An 18,716-nucleotide genomic window follows, 5' to 3' on the forward strand; every position below is an offset into this window, starting at 1 on the left:
CCTGTGCCAGTTCTCTGACTTGATATGTGCATACATGACTGTTCAAAGTATGAGAAGAAAAGGTACGAAAATATGTTCTTGCAGAACGCTTTTCCATTCTATGCATAAAGGCTAGGAGATCAGGTGATAATGTTGCTTTGTGTTCACTGTGAACCAAGGAACAGTTTTCAATCTTGTACCATTAATTTTGGGGCAGTTATTCCGTGCAATTTCTTCGTTACTGTTTCGGCAACTTTGCCATGCCATCTAACCTAAATGTTGTAGTGTAATTCAGTTATTTGCAGCTGCTCATACATTCTTGTGGATAACTGGATTTTCAAAGATTAGAAACAGCCGTGTCCTTGTAAACACTGAATTCATGGTTCCAGCTAATTTAGCATCAAATTATGGCGCTAACAACCAATAAACCCAATATTGTGAGATAGCGAAAAGGCCGAGAGAAAAGCCGTGAGTGTAAGCCGTTTAATGAGGGCAGGAAGAATGAAAGCGGGTGGTTGCAACTCGCGCTAAAGTGCAGTGATGATCATGGTGATGATTCTGCCTCACAATATATTGTTTCATTTCGTAGGATGAACAGCTGTACCCTGGTGCTCGCATAACCAGAGCCGAAAGCCGCCTCCTCCTGATGGGCCATGCTCTCAAATATCACAGTTCGATGGAAGCAACTGAAAACCTCCTCAAGGTTGTTGAAGCGCACCTTCCTGAAGACACGTCCTTTCCATCGACAAAGTACATGTTCTTTAAACATTTTGCCACAGCTGGACAGTCTCTGACAGTGCACTTTTACTGTTCCAGCTGTTCAGACCAGATGTATGAGGACACCCCAGATTGCCCTTTGTTGGAAGGTGTAACATGTCAGAAGTGTGGTCACAGCAACAACCGAGACCAACTTTTCTCAGGTGGAAACTATTTCATTTCGATTGACCTTGAAACCCAATTTTGTGGCCTTGTCGAGAAGTTCGAAGGAGAGTCCACGGTCCGCCCACCACCATCATACTGTATAGGCGACATAACTGCAAGTTTTGCGTACCGTAAGCTGCCGCTTACCAGAGATGACATTTCATTTACCTAGAGTACCGATGGTGTACCAGAGTTTGAGTCTTCCCATTATATCATTTGGCCACTGTTACTCCAGGTAAATGGATTGCCATACCGCGAGAGGCTACACAACCAGTTGCTTGCTGGCCTGTGGTTTGGACGTGGGAAGCCCTGTATGAACACTTTTCTGAAACCTTTTGTGGATGATATGAACCGGTTGTCACGGGATATGGCTTCATTTGGAAGTCAAAGTAAGGTGAAGAAAAGCGCTCAAAGGTGTTCCCAGGGACTTGTACCGTAGACAGCGTAGCAAGATGCCAGGTTTTAAACGTGACACAGATTTAATGGAAGGCAATGCTGCCCGTGGTGTGAGCATGAAGCGGAGGTGGTGAAGGTACGACATGGCCACTCAAGGGTTTATCCTATTGCGCAAAAGCTACGTGTACGCAGAACAGATGCAAGTTTTGAGAAACATGCAAGAAAGGCACAGGAAAGTGGAAGTCAGAGTGGCGGGGTGGGGGGAAGGACATCAGTATCTTGTTCATGCTGTCATACTTCAGTGTCACGTCGGGTTTCGTCGTTGATTACATGCATGTTGTATGTCTCGGCTTTGTTCGTGCAATAGCATGCATGTGGTTCAACCACAAGGGGCCCCACAAGTATCAAATTGGCGAAAAGGTTTCTGAAATAGACAACAGACTCCAGAGTCTGATGTCTATCTGGGAAATCACTAGTATATAGATGGGTAGAGATCCAGCGAACCGGTAGAGAGCTAGGAAGGGAGTTGCCTCAGGACAGAAGCCGCCGATATTTCGAACAGAGACTGTTCTTCTTCTGGGCACCGTCCTCATCATTGGCATGGTATTTAAAGGGTTAGGTGTGACGTGTTTAAAGGTTCATGCGAATTGTGGGTCAACAGCCCGGAGGGAAGAAAGGTCCGTACGGGTTTTTACGGCGGGAGTGAATGGCTGCTTTGTTAGAGTGTGGAGGGGATTATGTGAACGTAGTGATCTAGGCTACAGACCGGTTGCAGAAAAATGGAAGGTTCACGAACACGTGGACGAAACGGGACAACAGGCAAGAATTCGCAAGCATAGCGAAAGATAAGGAGGTTAGTGGTTACGTGGGGAAAATTCCAGAACGAGCAATTTCTTTTTTTTTTTTTTTAATATATATTTGTAATACAAAGTTGTGGCATGCAATAAAGAGAGCAGAAAGCAGTGGCCATGCAGAACATAACAGATGATAATGGAGGTAGATGGGAAAAGCATATTTTATTTGTGAAGTGTTTCTAGGGTGCCTTGTGATTTGTTGATACCGGACGGGTGAAGAGCGTTGAACTTGTATATGAGATAAGACTCCCGATCACGTCTGTCACGTGTGGATCTAAACCCGGTTTCTAGAATATATAGTTTAATGTTGTCAAAATTGTGACCAGGAACGTTAAAGTGTTCGGCGACTGCTTTGGGGAGTTTGTTGGACGTGTCGGTTCTGTGTCCGGTAAGGCGGTTGTTCATTTGTTGGCCGGTTTCACCAATGTATTGCATAGAGCAGTCGCCGCATTCAATGCAGTATATAACATTGGAGCTTGTGCATGTGAATGCGTGGTTAACGGGGTGGGTGTAATTGCTCGCAGTGCTTTTGATGGAGTTAGCGTGTTGAACGTGCTTGCATGTTTTGCAGCGCGGGAGGTTGCAGGGTCGTGTTCCCGTGTACGGAGCGCTCGTTTTGCTGATTTTGGCATTGACCAAGGAGTCTGCCAGGTTTCTTGCGCGTCGGTATGTCACCTGTATGGGATTTGTGAATATGTTGTTGGCCGTATGTGTTGTTGTATCGTAAGCAGTCGGTCACTGCTTTGGAGGAGGGGCTCGTGCTTCTGTAGAATGGCTTTGATGTTAGGAAGTGCGTTGGAATATCTTGTGATGAAGCTTATTTGGCACGCGTCGGGATTTTTTCGGTTTTCCAGAACCTCGTTTCGATCGAGTGTGAGTGCCTTGCGACGGAATTCGGTTAGGAGGGAGTCTGGATAGTCCCTTTGGGCAAGTGTACTGCAGAGTTCGTCAAGCTTCTCAGCGTAATCTGTGTCGTTTGAACAAACTCTGCGTAGTCTTACACTCTGCCCATTAGGAATTCCAACCTTACAGTGACGCGGGTGGTGACTCTTGAAGTGAAGGTATTGTTGTTTGTCAGTTGGCTTTTTGTACAGGGTTGTGACGAGGTTGCCGTTGTCTAGTGATATCGTGGTGTCGAGGAAGTTAATTAAGTGAGTTGACTGTTGTGATGTGAACTTTATGTTGCTATGCGCAAGAGAGCTAGAGAGCTAGAGCGGTAGAGAGCTAGGCTTGCAAGATCTGTAAAACAATGGAAGTATTGGAAAGCTGCAGAATGGAAGAACTTCCTGCTCTTCTTTTCACCAATTGTTCTTAGGATATACTTCCAAACAAATACTACAGAAACTGGATGAAGTTTGTTCAGATAATGCATCTTCTTCTAGCTGAGGCTCTTCCACTTCAGAACATGGACCTCATCCGTAGCGAGTTGCTCAACTTCCTAGGTGAATATCAGCCATTGTATGGAATAGATAAAATGACGTACAATGCACACCTTCTCATACACATGGTAAACAGCGTCACCAACTGGGGCCCGTTATGGAATTATTCTACCTTTCCCTTTGAAAGCATGAATGGAAGACTCCTGAAAACCTTTCAGGGAACACGGTTCATTGGTCAGCAAATATGTGAAAAATATTTGATGTCTCAACAACTTTTGAAGTACTCGGCAGTCTTTGAGTCAGATGAAAGGTTTAGGGACATTTTTGGTGATCTTGTCAGAGGATGCAAGCAACACAAGTTCAGCAGACAGGTTGGGACAGCCCGTGTTTACGGAAAGGGTGCATATGAGGACAATGAATGTACTTTTAAAAAATGTCTGTGGGTTCGGTCATGTTTTGTGTAAATAAATTGAACACGACTTTGCGCACTAATTCGTCTTTCGTTAGTAGTGGTACTTTTGGGTGCATTGAAAGGATTTCTGTGTCTTGTATGAGCCATCGACAGTGCCACGACTGCACTTGCATGAAAACCACTGATCTCTATAGTATAGGCGGGATCGCGCATAGGGTACTCCACAGCGTGGTCACCGGCCGCCATACTGGTGGGCCCAACGCATTCTGTCGTCTGCATTTAGTTCAAACGGAGCTGCCCGTATTTTTTAAAATTCACTTTAAACTAAAGGGCATGTCATTCCAATTTGTTGCAGCTTGAATACACTTCACACGGACAGAGAAAGAGGGATAATTTTTCACAGGTAAGCTCTTTATTTTGAGGAAAAATCTGTTTAATCGTATCGCATGCATCTGACAACTCGGACTTGTTTGCATTGCTACTTCGCTGGTGTCATTACGTACTAAGAAAGTATGTGTGGCTGCTCCTATAAATCTCAAGACCACGTGTTTTCTATAAACAATGCGCTTGTGCTTGCAGGTTCCCCTCGCAGTCGCTCAGCTGTGCCGAAGAAGCGGATGCAGAACCTGCGCCAATATGCCAATTAGTTCCACTATTCGTTTAATTTGTGAGGTACAGTGGAAGTAAAAAAACTGCTGTGTTAACCTTGTATGTGCAGTCGCTCCTACAGCGTGTGTGATAAAAGTCATGCTTGTGCATGCTCTTCTTGCACAGCACTTCGAATTTCTGTAATGAAATACGCTGACAGCTGAACAACTGCAAAGCACTCTTGACAATAAGGTTATTTTAAGATGAGGAATGGGGAGTTTCATCGCTAGGGTCTATACTCCACCCCATTGCTGGTGGTGATATGGTGGATAAAATAGCCCCTTCAGAATAAGGATCGAGGTCTTATTGCAGAATACACACAGAGACACTCGTAGAACATAATACGATAATGGAAAAAGTCAAACAAGAACCGTACAATACCAAACCGCATAATAACGAACGAGAACCGCGGAACACCATAACAAAACCGAAGAAACGAAAGCAAACAAAAAATATAAAAACGGAAGTACGTTACAATAACAAACACTGTGAAACCTTTCTGAGCAAAAATAGTTTATCTTATAGGTTGACATGCACCAAATTCACCTTGATGAGTTATGCGCCCTGTCCACGACAGTTACGACCCTCTATTCGGAATACAGGCAGCGGAGAAGAAAAAGAAGCAATTACCATTAAAAACTACAGGAACACGGCTAAAGCACGTTTGGAATACATCAGCACACTGATTCCTAAGAAAGATGCGTGCTAATCAGCAATGAGGAGCGTTTAAAGCGCAATAAATACTCCAAATCTAATCGCTTCCCATTATTTCCAATGGGAGCAGCCGGCACCAGTGGACCCTCCAACATGGCGGCCGGTTGCCGCACCTCTCTCCCACGCGCCCCTCTCCTATGCGCGATCCAGCCTTTATACATAGAGATCACTGATGAAAACTGTAGCATTAAGAGCGACACCATTTGAAGTTGTGAAAAATGTCCTGTGTGTCTTAAATAAGCAATTAGACATGAGGACAATTGTCGAAGTAGTGCCAGTGGAAGGAGCTGTAGAACTGGATGCTATCTCTCCAAAGAAGTGCATGTTCTTTGAAATTGAACAAAAATGCGTAATGTACATTGTTCATGAGAACCTGGTTCTGGAGTCGAAGTGAACCACGTGACCGTATACTCTGTTCTGCACATACGTTGTAAGTGCTACTCGTGTTTTTTTTTTTTTTTTTGCTTCATTAAGTCATGAGTGATTGTGAAGTGAAGTTTGCCTGTGATGAGTGGTGATTGCACATTTTTTTATTGTAATTACTGAATATAGACACCGTTTGCAATTTTGTATTAGCAGTAAGTGTTGTAGGGTGAAGTGTGGTTCCCATTTGTTCATTCTTGCCGTAATCCAGTGGAATGTGTCCAGAATTTTGCTGTTTCAGATGTGACTGCTCCGTCATGTGAGGGTATTTCCATGCTTCAAATTATTTTCACTTGCCTCTGCTGCCATGTTTGTGTTCCTGTCTGCGAGTTGGTGACAATCAAGTCACACTCTGAGGACACAACCTGCCATTGTAACGCATTGCTTTCCGCACATTGTACGTAGACGTCTAGTTGTTGCGGTTTTCTTCATTTGTGTTTTATTCATGCCTTTATTCAATTTGCGCGTTGAATGAACTCCCTGTGTGTAATATATTTTGTGTAAAAGTACACTGAACATAAAATTTATGGTTCCTCCTGACTGAATTTGAAGGTGACACATCATGGTCTCTATCTCTCGCACATTACATGCGTTTGGTAAATGAACACACCTGTCATGAGGAAAATTGGTCCGCACACACAGCCAAACTGTGAGCTTCAAGCTAACTGTGCGTCCTTTGGCCATTTTGAAATTTGTCATCTCACAGTGTGCAATAATGTCTGGCGCACAGATTACGTCACCCTACTTGCAGGGCAAAACTGGCATTTCACACGCGGTGTGCTGATGTTTAAAGAAATTTGCCTTGTGGGCAGGATATCTCATAGCGACCCTATTGAAAAAAGCACCAGAATCATTCTGGTGTTTTTAGTGGTTGTGATTTGGGACATTCCTAGTGGTTTCTTCTTTGATGTTAACATCAGAATTCGCTGGCGTCCCGAGTGCCTTTTCTCTGATGTTGCACAGCAGGACCTCTGATGTGTGTGCTCTAGTGTTGCACAGGAGGATCCCTGGTGTTTTGTGATGCTCCACTGTTGACATTATGATGTCACATGCATTCAATCCCGTGATATACTTGGTTCTTCTCTAAGCGTTCAGAACAATGGGCAGCTTTCAGAGCCTCGTGAGAGCGCTAAGGAGCCAAGTACCTCACGGGATCCAATGCATAAAACAGCATAATGTTCAATAGTCGAGCATAAGAAAACACCACGAAGGGATCCTGCCATGCATACATGAATGTGCAACATTCAAACACGCTCTGTTTGTTATTCCGTTACTAAAGATGCTTGGGATGTACTCACCATTCATCAAGGTTAGCTACCCATCAAATCAGTCAACAATACAAGAAGATATCAAAGGTTTCTTTCCACTGCAAAGGTGCCCAGCTGCTAGTAGGATACTAATTGTTTTCATGTAGTATTCTGAATAGAATCAGAAACAGGAACAGAAAAGTACGTGTAACAAAGCTGTCTATATTATCGCTGCCATTGATGATACACATTTAGGAGAAGGATGCACACCACAATACAAAAGTACAAAAAGGTGCAATGTTATTTCTTCTGCAAGTGTGAATACACGACATGCGGTACAGTTATAATTTAGAAAAGCATACTCGATCGACTCCTCCGTCACATTTTACGTCCTCTCTTCTTGTAGTCCATATCCAATGAATAATCACAGCCCACATGATGCCGGACGAAACGCACGTTCAAGGACGTCACACCAACGACCAGTCGTCACATCTGCCCCGAATGCATCGCTTGTATTTTCTCATACTTGCACTTGTGCACAGGTTGGAAAGCAAACTACGACATATAATGCATAACTTCAGAAACATATATTCAAAGTTGTTCACATTCGTGCGCGGTTTTTATGTTGAAAAGCAGGACGAAACGCTACCTCAACCACCTCGGCGAGCCCGTCAGGTTTAAAACAGACGCTAATGCCGATGGCGGTGGAGCTGTCTTAGGCGACAATGAGAGCGTAAAGTTTCGTTTTGAAACTCGAGTGAAAGCCGCAAAAGCGTGTCAATTTCGACACTCAAGGGAATTACTTGCGATGAGAAATATCATTCCTTTGAAGAAGAAGTTGCGTTAACGAACTCATGATCACTATACATAGCGGTTTTCATGGTAACAACGCGTAGTGCTCATATTCTGGCGCCTGTAGGTTTGGTGTCGGGAACCACACCAGACCGCTCTAACGGTCACATTAAAGCACTACATCTGTCAAGTGCGCACACCAAGCATTCTAGAAAGCACCAGAATCATTCTGGCAACCTAATACCATGCCATGCCGCTGGTGCTCAAGCTTTCAATTGACCTTCCTCGTCGCTCATCTTAGGCAAACTGCATGCGAGCACCGAGTGGCGGGCTACCGTACCAGGACTGCAGTTTCACCGAAGAATCGCTGCGGATCCGCACCTAAGCTTCAGCCCTGACCTACAGGTGAGTGACCATGATTCTCTGCGGCACTTTACAGTCGACAGCGCTTCGAGCCCTCCGCTGACCTGCGGGTAGTGAGATTTTCGATCGTTAGACTTGCATCACACGCCGTTGCAGCTTCAATGAAACCCGCCTGCTAGACTCGAACTTGCCCATTCTACTTTGCTTCTCTATCCACTGCGACGAGCAGGAACAGTATACCCAGCCATCCCTCATCTACGTGCCCTTCCCGCTCTCCTGTTGACGGTGATGACGCAGGCTTCGACCGCAAGCAACACAATTTAGATAAATTCACCTAAGGCACAACAGCTTAAAGGGACTATGAAACGATTTTTTTCTTCGTTTCGTTCGAAAGAAGACATTTTTCTGAGTCTAGAACCGAAATTTTACTTTCGTCGCGCGAGCGGATTTCTCGGGAGCGAATTTAAACGGAGCGGTGAAGGGAGGACAGCTGGCGCCGCGCCGTGACGAGCTGCCGAGCGGAGACACAACGGGTAACTTGACGCGACCACGGCCGGCTCAACAACACGTCATCGTGACGTGTTGCCGAGCCGAGGAATCCCGCCAGGAGCATGCGCCGTAGGATCCCGCATATGCGTTCATCGGGAGTGGAAATCTCCATGACAGCAGCTTTCGCGCGATCGGCAGATTTCGGCAGTGGCGGCAGCCACAGCGCGAGCTCGCGGCATTACTTGCCATTGTGCAACACCGGTGACGTAACGGGGAACCGAAGAGCGGTCCGTACAGTTACACCATCGGCGGGAAATATGCGCGGGAGAGGAGGAACGCGGAAGAGACATTTCCAGCGCGCGCTCCTCGCAGAGTGGAGCGATTTCGTCCGGAAAAATTTGTGGCATATTAGTTTCTCTGCGGGAAGAACAGTTTCCATCGAAAAAAAGTATGGGGGTTCGGGAAATTTCATAGTCCCTTTAAAGCAAAGTCGGCGGTGCGATTGGAGTGCAATAAATGGTTCTCATTGATACCGCATTTTGTTTCCTATATATTTTCGTATTCCTGTTCCAAAAGACACTGCGCTTTGTTTCTCTGCTTCGAACAATCAAACTGCAAAACAGAGCTGAAATGTGCTATCAACACGCTCACATTAGTTTTGCAACTGGCTGTATGAAGGAAACTATCTCCGTAGCCAATATTACGTGGTATGTTATACGTACCTATGTGTGTTTCGCAAATGTGAGCTAAAAAAATTCACAAAGAAAAATCACAACACAACGCAAATTACATTCGGAACTATTCAGTTGCGCTTAGCTTATAGAAGTTAGTGAAATTGAGGAACCATCTCGTCAACCAAGCGACACAACATCTACTTCAGTGATGAGCACCGGAAGTACGTACATCGGTCTCCCCAAGACCAAGATGAGAGACTGCTTCAAACAGTTTTCCTGTGAACAACAGTGTTTGTGAACGTGTTAGTGAATTTCGAAATGTTGTGAACCTTCATAGAACACAGGGATCACGGGTACGTGAGGTATGTGATGTTGCATAACTATGAAAAAGATCAGTCATCTGACCTCGTACTCGTGAATACTATACAGGTCAATGGTATCATTCCTTTGAACAGGGTTGTTGTACGAGAGACAGATTCCACACATCCGACATCCGACGAGACATCCCACATAAATGACACACAGCTTAGGAGACTCCACGACATTATTCTTAACCACAGTAAGGTTTTCTCTAAACAGAAATGCTACATTGGTTCTTGGACCGATCTCCCTGGTGGCATTTCTGTTCGTATCAAGTTTTATCGCTTGGAATGACAGAAAATTCATCAAATAAGAAATCGACAACTGGCTTAAGTTAGGTGTTGTTCGAAAGTCAGAGTCACGTTATGCTTCCCCAGATTTTATTGTTGATGAACCATTTCATTCCGTCAAGAGGAAGGATGTTATGATTGCCTATTTTGATAACATGTGTATCTGCACTTCCACCATAGTTGAACATATTGATGTTATTGACTGGAGGTACTCAAAATCCACAATTAAAAATAAACCGCTTAAAAATACACGCTTGAAAATAGATCGGAAAAAATAACCCGGTTAAAATATCCGCTTAAATATTAAGAATCCACCCTTAAAAATAAACTGTTTCAAAATCCCCCCATAATCTAGCACGGCGGCGGGTTGATACGGGACTGTAGCTCTACGCAGGGGATAGTTATGATATCTAGATCGTATCGGATCGGGATACCCTTATTGTGTTTAGCTGGTTTAGTGCCGTCAGTTTGCGTGTATCCGTTGGTTTGAATCGCTTGTTTTTTGTTCCTCCATCTGTGCTAGTTTCCTCGGGTGTATCCCATTTGAAACCATTAAAAATAATCTTTCAAAAATAAACGCGTACGTTCCAACTGTTAAAAATATATCTCCCATGATATACGCTTCAAAATCAAGGCACAAAAATAATCGCCGAAATATCCCCGTTTAAAAAAAAACGCTAAGGAATCCACGGTTAAGAATATATCTTTAAAAATAAACCGTTTCAGAATCCCTCCAAATCCACCCTGCAGTTGCTAGAGTCATGTGGTATGGCCGCGAGTGAAATGGACAATCCGCTTCGAGAAATAGTACCGAAGTTTGCCTATCTCATTGGGCTTCTATGGACATGAGTATATTTCGTACTTCGATAATTCGTACACGGAACAATCGGGCTACACTTGAACGTCCGAGTAAAGCGAACTCAGGGCACATGCAGGAATGCGCACTCAACACTGTCACACTTCCTATGGATGCTTTGTCTAGTGGAATAACGCGAGACACGCATATAATGCATAGCCACTGTTAATAAACCGCTAAAAACCTGCGCTTAAAAACATATCTTTAAAAAATCAGGTGAAACTGGCTCTCCAGTCTTATGCCTGCACCGCCCAAATCAAGGTGAACTGCAAACAAGGGGCTTAAACTAACCTCACAGGACCAAACTAGCCTAAAGTATTCCAAAATAAGCGAAACCAAACTAGACCAGCCTAACATAACCTGATCTAACCCGGCGCAAACTGCAATCAATCCTAAATGCAGCTAGATGGTGAGGGGGTTTTGAAACAGTTTATTTTTAATGGTGGATTATTAAACGGTGATCTCTAAGCGGGGATAGTAAGCGGTTTATTTTAGGAAATATATTTTTAACCGTGTATTTTTTAAGCGATTTATTCTTGAATGTTTTATTCTTAAGTGGTTTATTCTTAATGGTGGATTTCGGGAACCCCCCCCCCCCCCCCGTTTCCTCATAGTTGTGGTGTGGAAGTGTTGTATTGAAACCCGAAATGATCAACGGTAGAAGCGGAGCTCTTATTCGTGCTACTCAGTGAAATGTGCGTGCTTCGTAGGTCACTTGGGTCGATCACCGAAATATAAATGTCGCTGGTCACGTCTTCTTGCACATACGTACGGGAACAAAATCGTTTTCTTGGCGACCGTTTATTTTAATGGTTTCGAAGCGACAGCCACATATAGCTCACTATGTGTGTTCTCGTGCTCCTATCTCATAGACGGTTTCCACTGTCGAAAGTCTGCCGCTGTCCTTTGGGATAGCTGCCTCATTTCAACAATAAACCGTTTATCCGTTGCGCCGTGATTGTGCATATCTCTTGACTGACAAGTCCGTATACTCGTTTGCACTAAATGTTGCTGTTTCATTGCATCGTCCGGCACATGTCTATGTAAACTAACAACGCAGCGACCTGTTATTTAATTTCATGATACGATGTCGCTCTACGTACGTACGTTGATGTGCGCTGTGTGCATGTCATACCTAAGCTCAGTGATCTGCCCAGACATCCAAACATTCCACAAACCTCTGTGACATTGCGCTATATTTTGTCGAAAAGCATTTAAATACTCCTCTTTACAAAGGCCCCCCTGCCCCCCAAGGACGAAATCGTACCATGTACAGTCGATGTGTTGTGGTGTGAATGTGCACCTTTCTTTTGTGAGACCACTGCATATATATGGACTTCAAAACAAGGAACAATATGGTCAAAGCTTTGTCGGAGCAGTTCACAATATTTTCCTATTTTTTACCTTTATTACTTGTGTATCGACAAGTTACGTGTACTAAGACACAAGTAGGCCACATAAGAGATGCGTTACATTGCTTTTGCATAGGGGCGGATGTAGGACTTTCCCGAGGGGGGGTCCGCTGAGGTCAAGTGCCACGTGCATGCTGAGATTGGTCCACTGAACCCTATGTTCAAGTCTGGAATTGAGGGGGGTCCGGACCCCTGAACCCCCCCCCCCCTAGGTCCGCACCTGCTTGTGCACCAGCTCGCGTGCCATAGTGGTTAGGATGGTCGCTTTCCACGACGAGGCTGGGAGGTGACACGGGTTCGGCACCGGCTGTGCTGTCTCAGGTTTTCCCTCGGTTTTCCGAAGTCTTTCCAGGCTGATGTTGGCACAGTTCCCCCGAAGTCGGCCCAGGACACATACTAACCCCCCATGTCCCCCACTCCTTCCTGCTGTCCTCTCTCCATCTGTTCACATCTATACGTCGCTCATCGCCACACTTTCTTCGCAGCGCTAACACGGAATTTACAAAAAGAAATACTGCTTAAGCACACAATCTTGTTGCATGGCTAGTCCACTGGTTGTGGAATGCATATGGAATGCATATGCATATATCCTCTATCTAGTCTTTTCGGGTGCTTCGAATCACAAGACGTCATTCTCCCTCCTCCACCCTATTGAAAAATACTTCAGAAAACCTTACAAAAGAAATCTCTCAGACCGCTGAAGGAATATCTATGAGGTTATGAAACTAAATTTTACAAAATTTCTATCAGAGTTTCTTACAGGGATCCTGTAGGGTTCCATGGAGACTTTCCTACAGGATTTCTTACAGGCAGGGAAAATACAGCTTTCTTACAGGGTGGCCTGTGAGGCTGTCTCACAGGATTCCGTACAGGCCTCGAGGCCCGCAAGAAAGCCTGTGAGAAAGGGTAATGGGCCACCCTGCAAGAAACACCCTAAGAAAGCTGCACTGCCACATGAAAATTGAAGGATCCCAGACTTACTTGCTGAGAAGTATTGAGAGTAAGTCGCATGCCGTCACTGTAAGGAATGTTGCAGAACATGTGTGGCCCAGCCAATAAATTCAGAAACGCATGACTCAACGCATTGTACACGTACTTGAAATGTCCAATGCGACGACCAAAACATTTATTCATGTGATTATGCCATGTTTACGTTTTGCACCTTGGGAACCCGTAGGCTTTCTTGCGTAACAGCACCATCCAACTTTCTCGAGACGAGAATGGGTTACGAACACGAACTCGGATCCAATGCATTAATTCCCGCTGCCTGCCGCTTCTTACGAGTTTAACCTAGAAGAAACAGCATTTCAAAAAGCACGGTTACAACAACATGTGTGTGCGTGAGATATAGGCATAGAAATATGTAACATACCGTTTGCCCAAAGCACAGTTGCTATAACCATCTCACTGCATTCTACCTTCCGATCCACAAAATACCTGCGAACCAGGGGTAAAGACGCATAAAGAATGGGAATGCATAGCACGGACGATTATCTGCCACACGCACATGTGTTATACACCTCTAAAGCAACGAAAATCCTGAATGCCAGGCGATATTTGCTTGAGATGCGTAGCTGCGTCCATGCGCTTCCTCGTTTCAAAGCAGACTAACTAACTTGCTGGCAGTTGGAATAAACGCCTCCACTAATGTACGATGGAAAGTCATAACAGGTTATATATTTAATAGTTTCAATAGGAACGACAAAGCGGAGTAACCATGACACTTCTACGTAAGAGGGATTATTCACAAACATACGAAATCGCACGAACTACTTTCCAACACGGACGACATATCACTCTCTGCGGCCCGTCAGTTCTTGCTTCATGTTCATCCGACAAGGAAATATACTTGAAAATTTCTCTTAAGAGGGGATACGACCTCCGGCGGCCCCATGTATTCTCTATGGGCGAAACAATGCGATCTTTTGCAGCTAATACTGAACCGATTTGGACCAAAATGACCTTGTTCGATAGATTTTCGAATTTCAAACAATTCGCATTGGAGACATTTGCATTTTTTTTTTTGCAGAAGTTTTTAAAACGTTACGAAAGCTGCAAAAATATTATAAGTTCGGTCTCCCGCTTTTGCAAGCTCGTAGCTCGTTTACTGTAGCACATATGTGAAATGTAACCAGTAGCATTTACGCGGAATTATTTCTTGAATATGTACGTGTCCATGTTATGTCTGTCCATGCCTCCAGTTGTTCATAATATTGAAAAAAACTTAAGGTATGTACGGCTCCGTGAACTGCCCCGCCTTGCCATCGTACACTAGCGCCACATTGCCGGTCCCAAGAGAACTTCATATCGTTCCGCGGAATGCAGTCACTGTTCTGGCACCCTATCCCAGAAGGGGTTTCCCCGGCAGCGGAAGCGCCAAATTGGGGTCGTGAAACCTGTCTGGGGAGATCCACGTTGGGTAGGTCGTTGCAAAATAATGGGAAGGCCTTGAGAATAGGGAGAATAGGCGGCATTAGACCAGGAAACCTTTGCTAAATAGCCTGCCAATGGATTTACACAATATTCGTCTCGCATCGCATGCACGTAAAAAGAACGGTAGGGCTGGGGGAGGTGAGGCACAGTCAGTGGCGTATCTAGGGTGTGGCAGGTGTGGACAGGTGCCATGGGCGCCAGTTGAACAGGGGCGCCATTATGTGGTCAGGTGTGAATGTGCCAGGTCGGGCACTCAACCTGGCACATTCATAAATGATCTAAAGCAACCGCCACTCGGGAGGTTGTAGTGTGAAACCTAGTGCGGACCACAAGAAAACGCATCCCCAAGGACATGTTAACCATGTTGCCATGGGCGCAGGTAGCTCTAGATACGCCACTGGGCACAGTGAGACCGGTTGGTGTTATCATTCGCTCTCCCGATGTGTTGAAATTGAAAGACAGTTTTCTTTCTTTCTTTTTTTTAATGAGGTAATATCAAACAGTCGTAGACTGGATTATGGAAAGGCCGAAAAATAAGGAATTCCAAGAGGATGTCTGCGAAATAAGAATAAAACGCTGAAAAAGAATCCACGTAGAAATTCACTTTTTAAGATAACTTTTTCAAAAAAAAGCTCTTTCTCTATCCACAGCTGTAAGATCAACCCCAGTACACGAGGGATTGTGCCAAAAAGTGGCATGCGCTGGACAAGGTCATACAAAGTTATTTTAAATGCATGAAAAGCATTTAGCACATTAATTCCCAATACCTTTCCTGAGCACAGCGTTGTGGAACTACCTTATGTGGCAGATGTAACTTTTCGAATATATATTTTTCATTTCTTGGTGCCTTCTGGCTTTCGATAGTTCGGTCTTCCGAGTTCTCGACCTTTTTAGTTTTCAGCCTACAGAGTGAAGTATGTAGTCTCACACACAAACATGTCGTAAGATTAATGTCTTAGATCAATATCTCATAAGTGTCCCAGGCTCGGGCGGGTCCAGGAAAAAAATGTTCCCAGAAAAGTCCCCGGAAAAAATGTTCCCTGAAGAAACGTGCCCTGGAAAAATATCACCTGAGGAATATCTGCTTTTGGAACGCGTGTACTGGTCGACTTCGGAATTTGCCTTTTACTTGGACTTTGTGAATATTTGTTTGCCCTTTCTTCTGTGCTCCAGACCCAGAACATCAATTTTCATCGTGCCACAATCCCAGCTGTGGGCGACCGTTTCGAGCTTGTTGGCTCTTATCGACACAGCGTAAGGATGGAACTGGACGTTTGCACGGGCACGGCGGTGCACGGACATTTCGGTGCACGTGCATTTCGGAGCACGAACGTTTAGGAGAACGGACACTTCGGTGCACGGACAACTCGGTGCGCATTCTTTTTGGCGGGGCAATGTGAAACGAAAAATTACAGCAGTGACTATTTTTGCCGTTCCGTATTCACCATACATTCAGAATTTAGCAAGCTTTTGTTGATGCCTTTCACTGATGTGTGCCTTTGTTACAAAAATATCATATTATTGTTATATTGTTATCATGTAAAAATATATGTTACTATGTTTTTCCCATGCACTTACGTGATTGAAAAAGCGCTTTGAATGCACGGTCGGACAAATACACACCAAGTATCTTATGTGCCTGTTGTTTTCGCAAGCTACGTGTCGTATCCTGTAACACAATATAATAGAAGAATGTTTGGCGGGGGAGAACATACTGTGTTTTGGCTGGGTGGGATGACTGATGGAAAACGTCGAATTTCTGGGTTTCATCAAATTTCTAAGAAGGAAATTTCGCCATGGTACGACAAAAAATCTAACGCCGAACTATAAGAAGGCTGAAAGCCAAAAGACCGAAAAAGCATAACGCCGAGCTATCATAAAGCCGAAAGCAACGAGGCCGAAAAATCATAACGCCGAACTATCAGAAGGCGAAAGCCAAAAGGCCGAAAATCGGAACACCGAACAATCAGAAGCCCCAAAATAAAAAGGCCAAAGACCTAGAAGACAGAAGAAGAAGGGGATGATTAGGAAAAGGTTTTGTAGAAATTTTATTTAACTCTTTTATTAGAAATCAAATAATTGGAACGCATAGCATTTGGTGCTCGGAAATAAACTGGCTAGGGAGAGACAGAGAGGGAGAAAAGCAATTATTTATGACATGTTTACAAATAGAAAGTGCCTGGTGGGTGATTGCCAGTGAATGACTTGTACCACCCACTCAATGAATTTTAGAGGAGATGGTGTCGCTCTATACATTTGGTAACCCGAACGTGATTGTCATCGTGTACACTAAGCACATATGCAATGACACAGTCATGTCTACTTTTGTTTTTGGTTTTCCGCCTAAGTGATCAAAAGTACGTTATCTGAAGTGAAGTTGGATGAAATGATTTATTCCCTGTATTAATTCCCAACAAGTCTATCCTACTTTTTGTAGAGCTCATTTTTTATCGCAGTTGGAATAACCTATCTCGGGTTCCTTACTTTTTGACCTTACGGTAATTCGGTTTTCTGGCTTTCCGGCCTGCTGATAGTTCGGTTTTCTGAATTTTCGGCCTTCTGATTGTTCGATGTTTTAATTTTTCGGCCTTTTAAGTTTCGGCCTTCTGATGGGTGGCAATCATAAGGCCGAAACTCACAAGGCCGAATTATCAAAAGGACGAAAAATCAAAACCTCGAGCAATCATAAGGCCGAAAACCAGAAGGCCGAAAAATCTAAACACCGAAAAATCACAAGGCCGAAAAGTCACAAAACCGAATTATCGAAACGCCGACAAATGAGGAACCCAGGATAGCAGAACTGGTATTCCAACTGCGATAAAAAAAATAGCTCTACAGATTAAATAGAATAAACTTGTTGGGAATTAATACAGCAAATAAATCGTTTCATATTTTTCACCTAAGTACTTTCGATAACTTAGGGGAAAACAAAAAGGAAAAGTAGATACACGGTGACAATCAGGTTCGGGTTACCAAATGTAGAGAAACACCATCTCCTCTACAATTCATTCAGTGGCATTCACCTACCACACACTTTCTCTTTGTAGTAAACATGTTATAGATTATTACTAGATTAGGTTGGCAATACGAGGTTATAGTTTATTGCTTTTTTTTTAATGAAAAGAGCAATTCCCTTTCAGTGGTCATTCACAGGGATGCTTACACTAGGTGTTCTGCTTCTTTGGCCGTTTTATTTCGGTGTTCGGTTCGGTGTTCTGATTTGCGGCCTTTTGACTTTCGGCCTTCTCATTGCTCGGCCTTATTATTTTTCGGCCTTTTGGCTTTCGGCCTTCTGACACTTCGGCGTTATGATTTTTCGGCCTTTTGACTTTCGACCTTATGATAGTTCGGCGTTATGATTTTCGGCCTTTTGATAGGCTTCCCCTTCTGATATCTTGTCTAGGTTTCGAATGATACATGTATGTTGTAAGGACCAAATTTAGATTCACTTGCACATAGGCGAAAAGTAAGTAAACTAAAACTGGGTGTCCGCCCATTTCATCCCATTTCATCGTCGTTTGGTCGAATACCGTTTGTTGGAAAGGAGTTCAAAGCTCCGTGAAGTCCGTCGTACGCACCTGTTTTTCTGTAACTTTTGATTCGAGCATACGGTGCGGGCAATCAGTTTCCTCTGCTTTTTTATTTATTTGTTTGCTTTCTTCAGCCGAAGAGGGGAGGCCACTGGTCATTTTAAAACCTTTGTCATTTACGAACAACGCAGCTGAACAGAACAGTGGGAACAATCCGACGCACTACACATATTGAAGAAAGTGGCCTCACTTTGGGAGCAGCCGACAGTCTGTGCTTCTTCTGGGCACCCTTCTCATTGCTGGCGGCAAATTTAAAGAGAAAGTTCTGAAATGGGATATCTATATGTGCGCGAAAGCCACTCGAAGCCTGTGGATACTAAGAAAGAAATTTCGCCATGGTACAACAAAACATGTTAAATTGTTTACATGTAAAGCATTAGTCCCGAGTGGCTCGGGACTAACATCTCCATTTTTTCTTTTACAAATCAGTCAATCAAAACATTAGTCCCACCTCATTTAGAGTATGCATCTGCAGTCTTGGATC

The sequence above is a fragment of the Ornithodoros turicata genome, unplaced genomic scaffold, assembly GCF_037126465.1.
Source record: "Ornithodoros turicata isolate Travis unplaced genomic scaffold, ASM3712646v1 ctg00000882.1, whole genome shotgun sequence".
In the NCBI taxonomy this organism is placed as follows: Eukaryota; Metazoa; Arthropoda; class Arachnida; order Ixodida; family Argasidae; genus Ornithodoros; species Ornithodoros turicata.